Consider the following 20,855-nt stretch of genomic DNA (forward strand, 5'->3'; position numbering starts at 1 on the left):
TGTTCAGAGATGTCACTAAACCCGACCAAAGATGTAAACAACCATGCATGAGCAGCGCCTATTAGACGGAGGGGGTCCGACAGCCGATCCGTTCCAGTCATTCCACCAGAAATAGGTGCACGGCTCGAGCTGTCTGTAGTTCAACCATCCCTACACAGTCAATAACGTATTGTTACTTTGTGCCAGGAAGCGATCTCAGCAAGGGAAGTGTCTAGGAGTCTAGGAACGAACGAAAGCGATGTTGTTCGGACATGGAGGAGATACAGAGAGACAGGAACTGTCGATGACATGCCTCGCTCAGGCTGCCCAAGGGCTACTACTGCAGTGTATGACCGCTACTTACGGATTATGGCTCGGAGGAACCCTGACAGCAACGCCACCAAGTTGAATAACGCTTTTCGTGCAACCACAGGACGGAGTGTTACGACTCATACTGTGCGCTATACGCTTCATGACGCGAACCTTCACTCACAACGTCCATGGCAAGGTCCGCGTTTGCAACCACGAGACCATGCAGCGCGGTACAGATGGCCCAACAACATACCAAATGGACTGCTCAGGCTCGGCATCACATTATCTTCACCGATGAGTGTCGCATATGCCTTCAACCAATCGTCGAAGACATGTTTGGAGGTAACCCGGTCAGGCTGAACGCCTTAGACACAGTGTCCAGAGAGTGCAACAAGGTGAAGGTTCCCTGTTGTTTTGGGGATGGCATTATGTGGGGCCGACGTGCACCGCTGTTGGTCATGGAAGGCGCCGTAACGGCTGTACGATACGCGAATGTCATCCTCCGACCGATAGTGCAACTGTATCGGTAGCATATTGGCGAGACATTCGTCTTCGTGCGCTCCCCCATCGTGCACTTCTTGTGAATGACTTCCTCCAGTATAACGACATCGCTCGACTGGAGAGGCCAGCATATTCTCCAGACATGAACCCTATCGAACACGTCTGGGGTAGATTGAAAAGAGTTATTTATGGACGAGATGATCCAAATGGTTCAAATAGCTCTGAGCGCTATGGGACTTAACATCTGAGGTCATCAGTCCCCTAGAACTTAGAACTACTTAAACCTAACTGACCTAAGTACATCACGCACATCTATGCCCGAGGCAGGATTCGAACCTGCGACCGTAGCGGTCGCGCGGTTCCAGACTGAAGCGCCTAGAACCGCTCGGCCACACCGGCCGGCTTCGTGACCCACCAATCTCTCTGAGGGATCTACGCCGAATCGCCATTGAGGAGTGTGACAATTTGGGCCAACAGTGCCTTGATGAACTTATGGATAGTGTGCCACGACGAATACAGGCACGCATCAATATAAGAGGGCGTGCTACTGGGTGTTAGAGGTACCGCTGTGTACAGCAATCTGGACCAGCACTAGTGATGGTCTCGCTGTATGGTGGTACAGAATTCAAAGTGTGGTTTTCATGAGCAATAAGAAGGGCGTAAATGATATTTATGTTGATCTCTATTCCAATTTTCTGTACAGGTTTCGGAACTCTCGGAACCGAATTGATGCAAAACTTTCTTTGATGTGTGTATATGCTCGGCACCAGCTACTCGTATAGTACTGCTTATATGTTTCCACAAGTAGTGCCACCACAAAGTTTACGTAAGTACCTTCCCCGACCGTTCCAAGTACTTTTCAAAAATTTATAGCCAAACAACACAACTGACAGCTTCACTAGTTCGGTTCCCGTTACTGCTGAGAAGACTGGACCTTAGTACACTTAGACGTAATGTCGATCAGGGAGATACCTTATTGAGAGGTAGCGGCTCAAAGAAATGTTCAAATGTATGTGAATTCATAAGGAACAAACTGTTGAAGTCAGCAGTCCCTAGGCTTACATAGTACTTAAACTAACTAATGCTAAAAGCAACACACATACGCATGCCCGAGGGAGGACTCGAACCTCCTGCGGGAGGGGAACGCAATCCGTGCATGGCGCCTCAAACCGTGCTGCCAATCTGCGCGGCAGCGGCTCATCGATCGAAAGGTCGACAATAGTCAGGAGAGCGGCGTGGTGGCTTCATGCCCCTCCATACCGCATCCGATGATGAATGACTGAGGATGATACGGCGGTCGGTCGACTATCGCGTGCTCTTCAAAGCGGGGTTTCCATTCTATTTCCAACACACAAATCCTCAACCACTCTGTCCACAGAGCATAGAAAAGACGAGATCCATCATACATTAGTAAACATTTCAGAGTCTCTCTCGTACAGCAATGATAGTTTTCTTCTTGCAAACGTAAAGTAATTATCTACATTGTCACAGAAAATAATTACTACTAATTTCCATCTGTGATTAAATCACAGAACAGTCACGCAACTGTATCCAGAACGTTCACACGTTAACTGTTTCTTGAATATCAAATCTTGGTATTATTAGTGTATACCAACACACTGATCAGCCACAAAGTTATGACAGCCTACCTAATAACTGGCATGTCCACCTTCGGCACAGATGAAAGTGGTGAAGTGGTGACGTGTCGTGGTATGGAAGCAATAAGGTGTTGGTAGGTCGTTGGACGGAGTTGGCGTGACGTCTGCACACAAAAGTCACTGTAACATCCACGTGATAAATTTTTGGCTACGGTGCGACGAGAGGAAATTATGCCTCTAACAGTTATAAACAGTATCTATTCGACGTATGAAAAAACAGTGAAAACTTATAAATATTAATTATTTATATAATATTCTATGATATAATTGGACATATCGATGTGTATCATACAAAGACAATGATAATTGTAAATTCCTTTTATGATCTGCGTTGGTCTTCCTTTGTGCTTACCTTTTGTTGGTTGGATTTTGTAAGTTGCGGACGCATATCAAACTGAAAGAAATTGTAATTATTTGTTAGTTATTACTTGAAAATGAGTTCATTATTATTATAAATATGAGTGAATAATTATGTGTAACTTTAATTCCTCTCTCAGTAAGCATTTTCTGTGTCAATTATTTCTTTCCGCTGCAACGAGCGCAGCCATTGATGATAGCCATTTGTATCGCGTTTTTGTCTGTGTTTTCCTTAGAAACAAATCAAATGTTTGCTTGATGAGGTCTGAATACTGCACAATATGAAAGTGTAGTTTATAGCGTTTAATAAACATTTTAAATATTTACTTATTTGCTCTAACAATAGAAAGTCTCTATCAATTGTCTGCCGCCATCTTAACAATGATCACAGCGGAAAATTAAAATTACGCAACTCTGCAGACATAAATGCTGAACGTAATACAAATGTGTAAAAATAAATGTGCACCGGTGGTTCCGAACTCATTTTAATGAAAACAATTCGAATCAGATTGGTTCTTTAAAAACAGTGCTCATAGCACGATCGTTATAACAAACTTTTCTAGCTGATGTATGGAGCCGAAATTAATTACGCACGAGTTGCGAAGATTATTGTTTCAGGTAACATATTTCAGTGTTTTGCGCGGCTGATATTCGGTGGTTTTAATGATCATTTTGCTGAAGATAACTGTTTCCATCATATAGTTGTATAGAATCTGATGTATGAACTGTGATTTAGTGACACTTACACAACTTACAGACAACACTTTAACACGACGTTAACTTGGAGTTCTTTAGCAACTTGACCAATTCTTTAGCCGGGAGAAAATTTATTTAGTAATTACTCAATGTAATAAAATAAGATTATTATTTTCATTTACAAATTAGTTAAATACCAAACCACTGAATAACCCAGCGAACGCCACACTGGCGCCCAACGTGGGGCCACCAATGCACATTTATTCATTATAGTAATTGAAATTGTGATCTATTACAGGTACGGAGTACCAAAACAAACTATTAATCATTTATGTATATGTGTTAGTCATAAGATTATTTTGTGTCAATTGGTGCTTGTCAGTGATTTATATATTTGTTGTGCTATATTGGTGATAGAATGGTTAAACAAAAGAAAAATAAACCGAATGAGCATACTGATGCAGTGATGACATCAGAGTTTCAGGTAGAACAATCTACCCATATTTCTGTCGAATTATTAGAAAATTTAATCATGAATGATAATTTAGAAACTGATGTCCCGAGTGATAGTAAAACTGAGGAGTTGCCAAAACAAACTGACGCTCCTGCATTCAACCAGTTAGGAATTAAAGACAATATTTCTTCTGGGCAGGGGGCAGAAGTTAGCAATGCTCAAGGTATGTCCATACAGGATATGCTAACAGCATTATTTGAAAAGTTTGCTATTAAAGAGCAGGATGATGAAAAACAACGCGAGCTTAAAGAGCAGGAGCGTGAATGACAACGTCAGCAGGAAAAGGAAAAACGTAGACAGGAAAAGCTTATAGAAAAACAGCAACAGGAGCTCAGGGACCAAGAAAAGGAAAAGAAATTTATGGAAAATATAAACAATATTTTTCTGGGAAGAGATAAAGAAACTGTCCATAGGATAAATCAAGTGTTGGTCGAACGTGATAATGCTATTACTACCCATTTTAAGCAGGAGATAGATGCAGTAAAAACCATTATTGAACCGTTAACAAACATTCCAGTTCAGGTCAATAGTCTTCAGACTGAAGTAGATGGACTAGAGAACCAATTCAAAGCCTTGGTTACCGCTGTGGAAACAATGCAGGAGGACATTCCCTCGGAAATCCGAAAGCAAGTCCGAACAGAAGTAGCCAGGGTACTGAGCTCTGAAAATCAAAACTTTGAAAATCTGACAGTATGCAGTAATGACAACACTGGTACTGACAGGGAAAAGATCGCAGATAATCTAACGGCGAATTTTAATGCACCAGAAGAAGGAAGACCAAATTTTGGTAATCAACCGATATTACCAGAGCAATATGTGACACCAAGGAACAATAATAGTGGAATAGAATGTACTTGTAATAAAGTAACCACACCACCTGCGAATGATAGCAATTCCATGCACTTAACTACTTTGATGCATGAGCAAAGCCTAATTAAGCATAGACAGTTTCAAATATTTAACGAAGAAAGCAAGAAAAACATACATCCAGTAGTTTTCATTCGAAACTTCAAAAGTGTTCTTCCAAAATCATGGTCGGAAGAACAGAAAATACAGTTTGTGATTTCACATATTTCTGGTGATGCTTCGCTCTGGGCATTAAATGCAGCAGAAACTTGCAAGACTTTCCACGACTTTGAGAAGGCGTTCCTTGATCAATTCTGGTCAGCGTCTACTCAAGAGCGACTCCGTAAAATTGTTTACGATGCAGAAATGTACAATCCGAAGTCAGGTTCCTTAAGAAAGTACTTTGAAAAATATATTAACATGACACGGTACTGGGATGAGCCAGTAAACACCAGAGACTTATTGCGAGTGTTAAAAATGTAGATTACCCATACATATTAGAGAAAAATTATTTAATGTTACAGACACCGATCTGAAAGAATTTCTGTCTGTACTTGATTCTCTGGATCTAGTGCAAGTAGACGCCAGAAAAAATTCTGACGTGATCAGCAATAATAATAGTCCTAATAGAAAAAATTCATGGAATGGAAATAATGGAAAGAGGGGCGAAGGTAGTCCAAAGAAAAATAAAAGTAAAGCTTATAGTAACGGAAAATACAATAATAATAATAGTAGTAGGGATCCCTACAACCAAAATTTTGGTTATCCTAATAATAATAACAGTAATTATCAAAAGGCCGAATAACACAAACAACCGAATGGTAATCAGAGGCCGTACCACAATGAAAACCCAAACAATAACAATAGCAACCGAAAGAGACGAAATGACAACAGGTCAGACAGTCCATATAAAGACAAGCCTAAAAATACGCGGGGTGACAGTGAATATTGGCGACAGCCAGGGCCAAGTCATTGGCAGCCGCAGCAAAATTCTATCAATTCAGGTCAGCCAATAAATTATGTACAGGCTATACCTATACCAAGCAATCAATATCCACCGTGGTGGGATCCAAGCAGGCCTACTCCGACTGGAAACTCACAAAATGTTAGAACAGTGGAGGTACCTTCGGAAACAAATCAAAAGACTCAGAAGCCAACAAACTAATTTCGGTCCCTGTAGGCCTTCGCCAGGTGACCGAGGCCAACAATGAAGGCAATAGGTTGACAGAACAAAAAATAAACATGATACGGTATCAGGATGGCAACAGGATCGAAGATGAGCTATATCAGGAACCTGCAGTCTCTGATAAGCCACAAAGGAAAAATATCCAAGCAAGCGTCACCGGAGCAGTAAATGGTGTAACAACTACTATTCTGCTTGACACAGGTGCTAATGTATCAGTTATGAGCACGCAGTTTTTCAAGAAGATATCGGAGATACAGTGTTTGCCGATTTTGCCGGTTGCAAATTGTAAGGTTATAGGGGCATTGGGAAAAAAGGCACAGAGTATAAAATACCAGACACAGGAGGAAGTTTCCTTGGGAAATGATCGCTTATTATGCACGTTCCTACTAAAGGATAACTTGTCATTACCGGTGCTTCTGGGTCTTGAGTTCCTTCGGGAAAGGGAAGCTGTAATTGATCTCGCCCGTGGGACATATGCACGTAAGCACCAACAGCGACCCATAACATTAATGCTGAATCGGGAATTCGGTGAGAACCTTCCGCTGATGAGAAAAATGAATCTTTCTGTCAGCAAACAGAAGCTGTTAGTGTTGCATCATAAGCACCCACAGATGTGTCACAAAAATCGAAATAACGATGCACCCAGCAACGTGAGTGACATCGTCACAACAATAGAAGAGAAGGTACAGGAGGCAACTTGCATTAGTGCTTCAGAGGCTAGACAATTAACAGAATTATTATCCGGATACCTCGAAGTATTCACTGAACGTCCTGGGATCATAAAAGATTACCAGTATAATATAAAAGTGTATCCGCATAAGACCTATTGCAGAGCATCTTACTCGGTCCCCTGGACTAAGAAAAACGAAGTGAATATACAAAGGACCAATCAGAAGTGCAAGTGCACTACTCCATAACTCTAAATATAATGTTTATGGTAAAATAATTAGCAGTAATAATTTGATAATATTATGTATGTATTAGTTTATAAGCTTTTATGTCAAGTATTACACTGCAATGTTGTTGAATTATTTGAACAAGGAGTAGAGAATCCCCATAATAAATGTATTTTTACTTTAAAAGGGAAAAATAACTTGATAAACACTTGAGTGTTGTTGCATTAGATGTGAGGAATATTACCTTTCTATACGTAGGCTAGAAATAATTAAAATGCTTAAATAATATATTTGTTCGTGTGTAAGAATGGATATAACAAAAATATTTTCATAAGATTGAGTCATGTAGTCCCACACACGTAGCGAGTGTTGGTGGTGTGTGAGCCGTGTGACTGAAAAAAATAAATAAATAAAAAATAAAATAAACTGCTTTCACCACTAGTGAAGCGAAATCTGAATGTGTACTGATTTACGTACACGGGTTCATTACAAAGTCATTTAAAATGCTCTTATGAGCAACATTCCGGTTAGATAAACCGAACATGGACATCTATCCCAAAAACATGGTAAATAACAATCCCAATAAAAAAAGTAAAAAATAGAAATATATAAATATATGTATCTGTAATAAAAACGGAAATGTACTGTTATCTGGACAGTTCAGTAATGATCTCATGGTCAAGATAATGTAGCAGATTCTGAAAGTTTTATATTGTCTCATGTTCATGTGACAGTGTAAAATTTTAAATTTTGAACTTATGTGCAAGTGTACCAGACCTCATTACTTGAAAAGTGTCATTTAAATATAGATTGTTAAGTACTGTGGAAAACTACTGACAGCAATCAGAACAGTGAAACGTGTTTCGCAGGAACTAGTGGACGCGTGAAGAACTGTGATTTACATTGTGAATAATGATGAACAGTGATAAAAACTGTGATCACGTAACCTTATGAACGCTCTTGGAGTGTCAAAGTTAGCAGCAAAGCTATGAACGTTGAGTACTGTTGACTGTATTAATAATTAATTTGAACTGATGACCTTTAGTAGTTTGACATGAAGCGTCTCCGCGTGCCAAATTTAATGTGACAGACTGTACAGCCAGCCGCGCGGCAAAACAATAATGCAACGTTGGCTACGCAGCGCGTCGCGAAAACATTTACATTCCACTTAAGTAAACGAAGCACACTACGGACACTTGTATGATTAACGGTGCAGTGTACAAAATGTGCATATTGTGATAAACGTACATGTGAATCACTACAATGTGTTGAACAGTGTCAAAATACGGAACATACTCCAAAAACAGTCTAATTCCATCCGTGTGAATGCAAGTGAAATGGACACTAATAAACTTTTCCACAGGATGAGAATAGTAATTATCTTGTCACTGATGCTTATATTTTGATTTTCATGTACCAGCCTTAAACTGAGGGACGTGGGAAAGGAGAAACAAGACCTGCTGCAGCGCGACTTCTAGCCAGCAGCAGATCCAAACCTCGATGCAGCCGACGGCAGCAGACGCCCCACCGACTCGGCCAGGGGCGGTCCAGCAGCAGCCACTCCCTGTCTGCGGTCCAACGGCTCGACACGGTGGCGGTCTTACGACGTCAGCAGCAAATTCTTATGACATTCGATAAATGAGTGACTTTGGAAATTTTATGATATACCACCATGAGAAAACATTCGTTATCTCATATGTTTACAACAGAGTCATAAATTTGCATTTCCAGCATATTTTATTACATTCATGTCAAGCCTGACTGTTAAAAGTAGGTGTCTGTATTTTCTTGAAGCCCCTTGGACGGTTTTACTCCCGGTTTTTCGAGTCCAGTGAACCCAAATGGGGGGGGGGGGGGGATAAGTTAATCCGGGAAGTTCCGCAGCAATTTCCGAGATAATACAGTCACTGAAGTCATTTAAAGTACTCGATTCAACTATAATTTTATCATGTCTAAAACAACATTGAAACTAAACATATGCATCTTGAGAGTAGCAAATCTATGTGGATTACATGCACTGATAAAAAAAAATATACAATAGATAAACTAATTTTTTTCTCAGTTCAAGGGGCATTGTAACATCCACGTGATAAATTTTTGGCTACGGTGCGACAAGAGGAAATTATGCCTCTAAAAGTTACAAACAGTATCTATTAGACGTTTAAAAAAACAGTGAAAACTTATAAATATTAATTATTTATATAATATTCTATGATATAATTGGACATATCGATGTGTATCATACAAAGACATTGATAATTGTAAATTCCTTTTATGATCTGCGTTGGTCTTCCTTTGTTTTTACCTTTTGTTGGTTGGCTTTTGTAAGTTGCGGACGCATATTAAACTGAGGTCTGTTAAGAAATTATAATTATTTGTTAATTATTACTTGAAAATAGAGTTCATTATTATTATAAATATGAGTGAATAATTATTTGTAACTTTAATTCCTCTCTCAGTAAGCATTTTCTGTGTCAATTATTTCTTTCCGCTGCAACGAGCGCAGCCATTGATGATAGCCATTTGTATCGCGTTTTTGTCTGTGTTTTCCTTAGAAACAAATCAAATGTTTGCTTGATGAGGTATAAATACTGCACAATATGAAAGTATAGTTTATAGCGTTTAATAAACATTTTAAATATTTACTTATTTGCTCTAACAATAGAAAGTCTCTATCAATTGTCTGCCGCCATCTTAACAATTATCACAGTGGCAAATTAAAATTACGCAACTCTGCAGACATAAATGCTGAACGTAATACAAATGTGTAAAAATAAATGTGCACCGGTGGTTCCGAACTCATTTTAATGAAAATAATTCGAATCAGATTGGTTCTTTAAAAACAGTGCTCATAGAACGATCGTTATAACAAACTTTTCTAGCTGATGTATGGAGCCGAAATTAATTACGCACGAGTTGCGAAGATTATTGTTTCAGGTAACATATGTCAGTGTTGTGCGCGGCTGATATTCGGTGGTTTTAATGATCATTTTGCTGAAGATAACTGTTTCCATCATAATCTATAGTTGTATAGAATCTTTTGTATGAACTGTGATTTAGTGACACTTTGTAACGTGCGCGTGAGGCACACAATACTCGTTATAGCCTGTACTATGGTAAGTGAACGGGGTTCACCTTATGAGAGAGAATTTTTCTATCGATATCGACCGCGTGTACCTGAATGGTGGCTAATCAGACTTACACCCACTCTGTAAATACAATGTTCCGTCAAGTAAGTTCCAAATGCAATTACACGTCAAGATGGACCAAAAGTAACACTGAAGATGCTACCAATTTGATAATAATACGGTCGCCAGCCTAATTAGGCATTAACTGCGTTTCTTCCCTTACACGTTGGTGTATATTCATGCAAAACAACACATAGTAACACTGCATAATATAGTAAAATTTTAGAACCAGAAAATCTATTGAACTGGTAGTTTCACGTTCTGTACTGATATGGAAAAACCATGGATACATAACACTACACTATAAAGTATACTATAAAACTTCGTTTTCTACGGATCTGATTAAAATCGGGCATAGGTTACCCTAGAAATAGTACTTTCGAGCCACACACAAAATGTCAATTTTAATCAAGATAAAACACTGATAAATTTTAGCTTTTATATTGACTTTAACTTTTGCTGGTCAAACCAATTTAGAACACTTCAAAATTCAAATGAATAAAAGGGGGTGTGGGAGGGACTCTGAAACAGTATAAAAAAATTGATTATGGAAATTATTATGCGTTCAAGAGTTCCAGTATATGAGTTACTACTCTGTTTTTTTTTTACTGTTCATTTAAATACCTTTATATCTGTCTCGAAATAATTAAACTTCATTACTATATCAATATTAAAGTTATCTTTCAACTTCGTTAGATCTTCGTTATTCATTTACTGGTCCATTAACAAAACAGTTCTTTAAACATCTTTCTAACATAACTAGGTCTGCAAGTAATTATTATTAACACAAAATTTAATTTTTCATTTCGGGACACTCGGATTGCACAACATTTGGAAAGGACCCTGTCTAGGTTAGTTGTGAGGATAATTAAATGAGGGGAAAGTTCTGGTAAATTTAGGTTATTATTGAACAGTTCACTCTATGGTCCATACGAATGAAGTACCAAAAGTTTCAACCTGCTTGTATCGACTGTAGATAGCAACGACACATTACATAGTGGTAGCACTACTCTGTTTGGTGATCAGTCAACACAGTTCATCAATAGTTTTGAGATTTATTCTATAAGAAACGATGTATCTTTTCCTCTACCTCTCCTGCTTCAACGTAACTAATTTAAGCTACCCCGTCTAGCTCAGTTCCCGTGTACGCTCCTGGTCATCGTTATTTCTTTACCACGCCTAAACGTTATCACCTGCGTCGTGTATCTCACTTAAATGACATGAGTATTCTTTCTTTTTAACTCTAAGCCATTAGCTACATCGACATAGAAATACGAACAAGAAGAGGGACGGGTGATGTAGACGTTAGCTGTCATCTATTAGTTTTTGAGCGGGCCCGCACGAATCCGTCAGGTGGATTTGTGTCGAGGTCCGGTGTGCCAGCCAGGCTGTGGATGGTTTTTAAGGCGGTTTTCCATCTGCCTCGGCGAATGCGGGATGGTTTCCCTTATTCCGCCTCAGTTACACTATGTCAGCGATTGCTGCCAAACACTGTCTCCATGTACGCGTACACCATAATTACTCTACCACGCAAACCGCAAACATTTGGGGTTACACTCGTCTGGTGTGAGACATTCCCAGGGGGATCCACTGTGGGCCGAACGGCACAATAACCCTGGGTTTGGTGTGGGGCGGCGGTGGGGTGAGTGGACTGCTGTAGCCTGTTGTGGGGTTGTGAACCCCTGAGGGCTACGGCGAGGACGAAGCCTCTTCTTCGTTTCTAGGTCCCCGGTTCTATACAGTACAATACAAAAAAAAAAAAATGGTTTAAATGGCTCTGAGCACTATGGGACCTAACATCTAAGGTCATCAGTCCCCTAGAACTCAGAACTACTTAAACCTAACTAACCTAAGAACATCACACACATCGATGCCCGAGGCAGGATTCGAACCTGCGACCGTAGCGGTCGCGCGGTTCCAGACTGCAGCGCCTAGAAACGCTCGGCCACACCGGCCGGCCACAGTACAATACAATGCACCCATTAGTTCGTGTTGACTGTACCTTTTTGTGTATTGTTCATGTTGACCTACTCCTTGTGTTGTCCCTGAAATTTTATATCGTTAAATATTTGTGTCCGCGATTTTGAAGTCGCCTCACCTACCTACCAATGAATTCCATGTAATGGCTCTCATTTTAGGAGCTTAATATGCTACGTGCTTCCTTACCGTCATCGAACTTCTAGTCCTTTGCAGTAAAATTAAAAATTGTATACCTAAACAATGCGAACTATGGCGGTTTGCGCGAAAAATAACAACCGAGAATGTCTGGAGGTGGAGGCGAGTAGAAAAAGAAGCAGAAACATGATTCGGAGGCTGACGTATGAACGCTTGTTAGATGTCCGTGGGTCTAGATGGCGCGGATGAAGTGGCGGCCTTCAAACGCGGCTTCCATTGCCTCGAGGTCAGCTGACTTCCGTCCTGCTTACCACAAACGCTGCTAGTGTTGGCTGCTGCGCGCCTGGCAACGCCCAATGTTTGCGTCGTCTCATCTCTGGAGGAAAACCTGCACAGCCTGAGGTATGAGAAGCATCTCTGATCATAGCACCTTGCTGGTACCTAGCAAGTGAAGTATGATGTTTGTTTGGTATCTGTTTCTTATTGCGCTCATCATAGTCGTTTGCACCCTGTAATACTGATATGCGACGTTGCATTGGTAGGTGCTTCTCAAATAAAGAAGTGTAGCGAATCAATAGTGGCTGTCACAAGCAGAATATCCGGATCTGCCGTTTCTTACAACGAATTTAAAAGCAAATCCAACGGATGTATTACGCAAGAACGAAGTGCCGATTGCTAACACGCGACTGCAGATTGAAACGGAACGCTGAATAGACTCGCTATAAATTCGAACATCGCTTATTCCGGATGTCACAGACCCGTTGCTAAGGTTCTTTCCTCAGAAAAAAAGGTATGCCTATCTCTTTCGGTTAAAATTAGTTGTAGATAAAGTGTCAGGCAAGAGCTGACAGTGATTCTTCTGATTTTCCCAGCGTACAGAGAAAATCATCACTTTTTCAAGGTTGTACCTTAGACGTCATCACTTTCTATTTCCTTATTTTGGATCTCAAATTTCTTACCATTTGCAACCTTCACGTTTCCGAACAAGCATGTAATTTGATTCTTGAAATTTTGCCAGTTGTCAAAAGATCGGAACTGGAATCAAAGCAGACCTCAGAAATAGTTAACTAAGAACTGCATTTGCAATCTCATGGTGGCTGGAATATCTCCTAAACAGAAGAAAGTGAGGTCTAATTTAGAATTTGAATAGGAAGACATTATAGAATTATAGTCCATGAATAAAGCTCTCAAGACTAAACATTTTCCTCCCAAAAGTTTGAAGGTCTGCTGCACATTTTGAATGACAATTTTCTTTGTCCGTATGCGTTGAACAAAGCATTGGGAAAGTAACAGAGCTATTTTTGGATATTTGACGTGCTTAAAAACCTCTAAATGTAGATACTTTTATAACCGTAACAGTAGAAATACCAGGTTTTGTAAATGACAATTATTGTTTTTTGCTTGGAAAACATCACAGATAACATTTACCTGCTTCGCTCATACTATTCCCGGGTAATTTGCCAAACGTATTTGTCATAAGCTTCTACTTTTTCCTAATGTAGGTTTGAGAGGAGTCGGGCTTACTTCACCTTGAATCCCGTAAAATAGCGAGTCAAGACCATGGAGCGAATGGTAAAGTGTTCTGGTTGAAAGATAGCTGGGAATATTTACAATCGTTCATACAACTGTAGAATATATTACGCTACAATACAATAGGCTCGTCGTTCAATCTTACAGTTTAATCTCACGTAAAATTACACTATGTAGCCAGCGTCTTCTTGAACGCCTTCAACCACGCCTGCAAAAGGCAAAACGAGGTTCCTGTGCTCGCCGGGTGTTTCTTCTTCTTAAAAACCATACTTTTATTTCCTCTTTCGTTTCAAGTAATTCTAAAGCATCGACCATTTAGTGAGAAAAAAATTGTTGAAGGACAATTGAGTTACGTTAACATAATGGATATAACTGCAATATTATTTAACTTATTTTGTGTGGGCCAGAACATTTTTACACATAAATAGAAGCGTCTTTTATTAAAGTTGAATACAAGGTAAAACTTCGATATAAACCCTCTCTGTGACAAATTTAAAATGCTGAGTCTCTTGGGATCTAGGCGAAAAGAGTTGATTCGTGAGGAAACCTTGTAGCAAAGGTCAATTAAGAAGCTGCTGACCCTGACATACACTCTCCCACCACTGAATTTACCAACGGACCAAGCGAAACAGACGCTGAAGTAAGTCCTTAAAAATGATCTAGTAATTGCCTATTGTGTTGTACGGCAGAGCTGCAGCTTTATGACGTACCGTTGAGCAGTTTGGTGCTCTCACATTTCGTAGAGAAGTAAGTGACACTTTGACTATGGCATATATTTACAGGCACAGGTTAACAAATTTAAGAATTCAATTGGATGACTGTACATTTTATCTTGGTCACCAACACCGGTAATCCAGCTGTACTCTACATTTTTCGCACAAATGTGTGACAGTACGTTGCTCAGTGATTGCAACTTGGCTGCACCATTGTCTTAATACACAGTATGACGCTTAAATATCAAACAGTTGGTGCTATATGCGGGTCAGTTCATACGAATAAATATCTTGAGTGAAATGACTGCTTTACAGATTTTTAGAGACTGACTAACTTCTGTTTCTTTTGCCGTTAAGTACATTGTCCAGTTATAACAGAAAAATGGGAAACTCATGTCCGTTCTGAACAACAAGTTCTTTCCTCTCATCTCTTTCAAACTATAGGCAATGTCTGCGCGGTAACACTAGAGGAAGGTGCTGTATTGTCGCACAGTGTCTGAATTTTTTCAGGGTCATACTGGTCACCTCTGTTGCCTTCATATATCGTCATATAGACAAATAGTCCCCAAGCCATTATACAGCGCAAGGCATAGGGTAAATCAAATCAACGTTAGATTACCCTTGTCGTACTCTTTTCGTGTCTTGTCTGAAGCGACAGTAAAGTAACTTAGTGCCTGTTTAAGCACCCGGCTCTTTCCCCATATCGTTATCAAGATCGCTACACGAGTCATAATGAGGACAGCAGAACTGTTGCACAATCTGTCTCTTTTGTAAAACCTCTTCGCCAGTTTTGTAAAGGCCTCGTCGCCACTGCTGTGGAGACCGAGTGGCCACTATTGTTACGGTAGGCTGAGTTAGTGATGGCTCTGAGCACTGGAACTTCTGAGGTCATCAGTCCCCTAGAACTTGGAATTACTTTAACCTAACTACCCTAGGGACATCACACACACCCGTTCCCGAGGCAGGATTCGAACCTGCGACCGTAGTGGTCGCGCGGTTCTAGACTGTAGCGCCTAGAACCGCTCGGCCACCCTGGCCGGCCGAGTTAGTGAGTTCGTGACACGGTTTCTGGTTCAGTACACAGCTAAGACAATTTCTTCCTGCCACAATTACACAGCTATTCCCCAGGATCAGGTAACGGGTTAGGAGAGCGAAGGTTCTACAATAATCCAACAAATTAGTAATAAAGTCACACAAATGAGTTAAAAAGGTTTACTGATATTTGTGACTTGTTTAATAATTAAGTCTGTAACACTACTTGTACGAGCACAAAAAGGCCCTCAATGGCTAAGTGCAAAGTAAAAGTAGGAGTTTGAGGAAACTAAGCATACAGTTTTAAAGTCAGAGTACTACGCGGCTGTTATCACACCGTTATGTTTCAGCGAGAGCTATCTTATATTTTCTTCTTACTTTTTCTGTTGTGACATGACACTAAAGTTTACTCAGTGCACTGTGTACACCCATAAAAAATAATTATCAAAGGTATTGGCCGTCAGGAAATACACGCGTTTGATTTCTATGTGTGGTTTCATTATCAGGCTCAGAATAACGCTTCTGAGTGTTTCAAGCAGTTCCGGCGAGTAATGGTTTTTCGTTGCTGTACTCCGTCAGTTAAAAGTGCGGCACTTGCTTCAAAAGCTCCAGTAACGTAGAGGCAGCAATAGGAACTCGCTCAGAATGAAGACAGTGTAGCATTACATGAGTATGTCCAATATAGTCGGATCTACTTTGCGTCACGTGAATGTAGGGGAGTCGAAACAAGTAGTAACCCATGACGTCATATCAACTTGAGATTTTTTTATACATGTAATTCATTTCTAAATTTTATTGGTTATTTGCAAAGTAAAGAATTTAATTATGAACAATATTCAAGTCGAGTGAGGATCTTCTGTAACTTTCATGACTGGGCATAGAATTATTAATTTACAACCGGAGTTGATTTAAAAATTATTCTAGGGAACCACGGCCCGACTTTGGTGCAAACAAATCGCGCGCGAATTCTCAAATATCGGCGCGGAGTTTAAGACACGCCGCTGGACATCGGGCGTTATCGTCGTGTGTAGGATTCAGTAACATTAATCGCAATTTACGGACATTAGCTTGATAATAACAACCAAGGGGTATATGATTGGCATGGTAATCGTCTTGATGCTTAAAGCAAACGAGAAGTGATTTACTGTCGGGATACGACAAATATTAATCATTGCATAGTCAGCTTGTTGATACGTTGCTTAGCAACTCATAAACGGACAGGGATAGAATTACTGAAACGATCTTTTAAGTATCAATGACCACTACACGCACATCAGAAACCAATTACTCTAACTGTGAGTGACTTCTGAATTGGATGAGTTTTTTTTATTTCAGCTAATTGTTATTAATAAACTTCTTTCGAGGTTGAAACTTCATCAATGGTGTCGCGCTCATTCAGTTTAGTAAATCGATAGATAATACTAGCTACGCTACTATTTATAGTTTCAAAATAAATAAAAGTACATACCTGTCCCCTTTTACTTTAACTAAGCATTTTAAATATTTTATATTATGTCGACAGGACGAAACGGATATCGTAAGATGACTTTGTATGGCATAAAGACTTAGAGGTAACATAACCTAAATGGTGGATAACAGTAGTAGTTGCAGCAGAAAAGAAGCATTTACACACGGTCACGAAAAGTTTAAAGTGACGTCTCTGAAGCCAATAAACGTCAGCGAAAGGGTGAGAAAGAAGAAGAGAAGGAAAAAGAAAGTGGTGGGGACGATTGAGAAGTGTAAAGAGAAAGAAGGTTAACTGGAATAAAATGAAGGCACTCGTTTTACTGTTTGGCAGAGAGAAAATAAGCTTTTGTGCATCCTCCAGCTTTTTGTTGTGTGACACAAGACTTTCCACTGCGCGCGGAGTTCAAGATAGCTTGAACGAAAGGCGGACAATAACAGCAAAGCAGTAGTTTGCGAATGGTTTTGTAACTTGGACGGGCTGAACTAGGGTACTGCATAAGTGATACCTTGTGTTAAGACTATGATGAGATGGAAGGTACCTGACCGTTGATATGGGGAATAGTGAAGTTCGGTAGAACGAGTGAATGCGCAAGTGTACTTTCACTTCCTGTGGAAATGTATTCCGAAATTTCTGGAGGCCTGAGAGACAAGCTGAAATTTTCCTCCATCTAGCGACAGTATTTTCTGTCCGGATGGACGTGCTCATCCACCGTTTTCTGATGTGAAATTGGGCTCATTCCATGCCAATTCAACGCACCTCTCAACCTGACCCTCTCGGATTTCTTTCAAATTTTGCTGCATTCAGTGACCCAGATAAGAGATGAAAAAATACCAATTTCCAGATGTGTATTACAAGTGTGAAGAAAGTTACAGGTCTGCAAAGTTTGGAATTAGTGCGAAATTTACATGCGTATGTCACAACATAAGTGACTATAATTCATGTTCTAATTCTGTTACAGTAATGAAAATGGTACCATTGGAAAGCTAACGAATAGACCTTTACATTGATATGCCACATGGCAGATTTCAGAGAATTTTCATACTATAGGTCATTGACCTTTACCTTTGATCTTGAATATCTCAAAACATCCAATCTTCAATTGTTTTTTGAAAAAAATATATTTAATTGCTCCACTATGTTACTATAAATATGGTACATATCAAGAGGGAACAGCAAAGGCATCATGCGCAAAAAAATTATTTTGTTAACTTAACTACACCATCAATATGCAGTAAGCAGATATGTATCCAGTTTTTTCTATAGCACCAGCAAATAGCAGTTACTTTTCTTCAGACCAGTTCTTTAACATTCCTAGCTGTGAACAGATAATGAGAGACACTTTTATTTCAACCAAACAACATTAGTCTGTTTTAGTGAACAGCCTATCAGAGAGACTTTTATTTCAAACAATCAACATTAGCCTGTTTTAGTGAACAGTCAATGAGAGACACTTTTATTTCAACCAGTAAACAGTAACTTCTTTTAGTGAATAGCCAATCAGAGAGACTCTTATTTAAACTAGTCACCATTAGTCCACTGATCTCTATATTATGCAAATTTTGTTTCGTGTGTTTTATGGCTGTGGCTTGTTTAACAAAGTGCAGTGTAAGTGTTGTAAGTAGGCTGTTTATATTTTCTTATTGGCAAAGTTACGTAGCGCTCTATATGAAAATCACTGGCTGTGCTGTGTGCAGTCTGTGGCTAGTTTGCATTGTTGTCTGCCATTGTAGAGGGGCAGCTGGATGTTAACAGCGCGTAGCGTTGCGCAGTTGGAGGTGAGCCGCCAGCAGTGGTGGATGTGGGGAGAGAGATGGCGGAGTTTTGAAAAATGTCATGAACTGCTGTATATATTATGAATCTTGAGGTAAATACATTGTTTGTTCTCTATTAGAATCTTTCATTTGCTAAGACTATCAGTAGTTAGTGCCTTCCGTAGTTTGTATCTTTTATTTAGCTGGCAGTAGTGGCACTCGCTGTATTGCAGTAGTTCGAGCAACGAAGATTTTTGTGAGGTAAGTGATTTCTGAAAGGTATAGTTTAATGTTACTCAGGGCCATTCTTTTGCAGGGATTTTTGATAGTCAGATTGCGTTGCGCTAAAATTATTGTGTGCCAGGTTAAGCACAGTTTTGTATACATTTTTCTAAGGGGACGTTTCATATGTCGACCCTTAGCCGAGGATACCTCACTGGAATCTTCTGATTTTTTCTTGTAGTTTGTGTATTTAGTGTAGCTTTTGTTTATTGCTAGCGCGTAATTGTAGAGAGAATCTCCTTTGTAGTTGCAGTCTTTCATTGTTGTACTGTAAAACAGTTGTGGCATGCATGTAGATTTGCACCAAGTATTTCGCAGCTGCGCTTGTAATTAACTACATATTATTTTCAGTGCTATGTTAATGTGTTCTCTTATTTTTGCTATTCAAATTGTGCTTTTCTGTGTTATCGTGTGAAATATTGTGACAATAATGGCGTGTGAAAAACGTAACACTCGGCTCCAAAGTAAGCTGAGAAATGACAGTGAAGACGAAAGCAGTGTGTTGGCCCCACCATGTAATGAATTAACTAATATTCAAAGTAGTAATTTGGTAACTGTGCATAGGGAAATGGAGCGGGCGTCAAACAATGGCGTAGGCAGTGAAACAGGTAGTGAACAGGGAAGCATTATCGATCGATCGGTCGGCAACAGCTCGCCTCAGGAATCCGAAATGATAGGACACAATTTTGCAAATACTGTAGATTCAGGTTTTGCGTCCTCACCGTTTTCTCAAATGAGTCAAGACACATTTTCCGCTTGCCAAAATGTGAATGTTGCCGGTGCAAATTCACTGCCGAAAAGCACTGAGGAACATGTTTCAGACACCAGTGCATTGTTATTACAGTTAATGCAACAAATGGGACAAAGGCTACAAAAGTTAGACACAACGCTTGAACAAAATCAGAAACAAATGGGACAAAATCTTCAAAAGTTAGACACAATGGAACAAAATCAGAGACAAACACAGCAAAAGCTTCAAAAGTTAGACACAATGGAACAAAATCAGAGACAAACACAGCAAAAGCTTCAAAAGTTAGACACAATGGAACAATACCAGAGACAAACACAGCAAAAGTTAGACACAGTGGAACAAAATCTTAAAAAGTTAGACACAATGGAACAAAATCTTCAAAAGTTAGACACCACACTTGAACAAACACGTGAAGATTTAACTACTGAGTTACATAACATCGAATCGAAATGTCGAAAAATCTGTAATGACGTAAAAACACAAATTTGTGAGCATTTCCAACCTATTTTTTCGCGTCATGAAAATGCATTACAGAATCACGAAGGAGCCATAAAAGAACTGCAAACTATTGTTCATGAAAATCATGAGACCTTGCAAGCTAAAATGGACTCAGTTGCATCTACAGATTCGGTTACGCAACTTGCAAAAACTCAGGAAAACTTAAAGGACACAGTAGATACTCTGAAAATTGGTTCAGAAAGACACATGGAGGAAATTAGTTCATTATCAGAGAAAGTAGCCGAACTTTTGGATCAGGTCACTAACTTATCTACGAAGGTAGATGATAATCTGAATGACACAAAACCAGTAGTCTTTAATGACACAGAAGAGTGCGAACAAATTAGGAAATTCAAACAAAATCAGAATCAAATTAATATGCAACACCAAAGAGAAATCCGGGAAGTACAAGATCAGCTGACACAGGTAATACAAGAATTACGTATTTCAGAGGACACTCGCGCTCCAACACGGGAAGAGGGACATAGAAATACGGAAAAGCCACAAAATAATAACACAGGGCATTTCGGTAATTATGAAAGAAATTGGCAAGGTACACCGAATTTTGAGATGGAACCGCCG

At 39.6% G+C, this 20,855-nt stretch overlaps 1 protein-coding gene across 1 annotated transcript in view; it reads left to right on the top strand.

The window, feature by feature from the left end:
* The first annotated feature begins 12,521 nt into the window (after positions 1-12,521).
* LOC126162138 (uncharacterized) overlaps positions 12,522-20,855 on the top strand; it is a 31,785-nt gene continuing 23,451 nt past the window's right edge. Inside the window, exon 1 of the mRNA XM_049918433.1 lies at positions 12,522-12,650. The gene's annotated coding sequence lies outside the window, so the exon portion shown is untranslated. The remainder of the gene's footprint in view (positions 12,651-20,855) is intronic.

Source organism: Schistocerca cancellata, chromosome 2 (genome assembly GCF_023864275.1).
Source record: "Schistocerca cancellata isolate TAMUIC-IGC-003103 chromosome 2, iqSchCanc2.1, whole genome shotgun sequence".
Taxonomy (NCBI): Eukaryota; Metazoa; Arthropoda; class Insecta; order Orthoptera; family Acrididae; genus Schistocerca; species Schistocerca cancellata.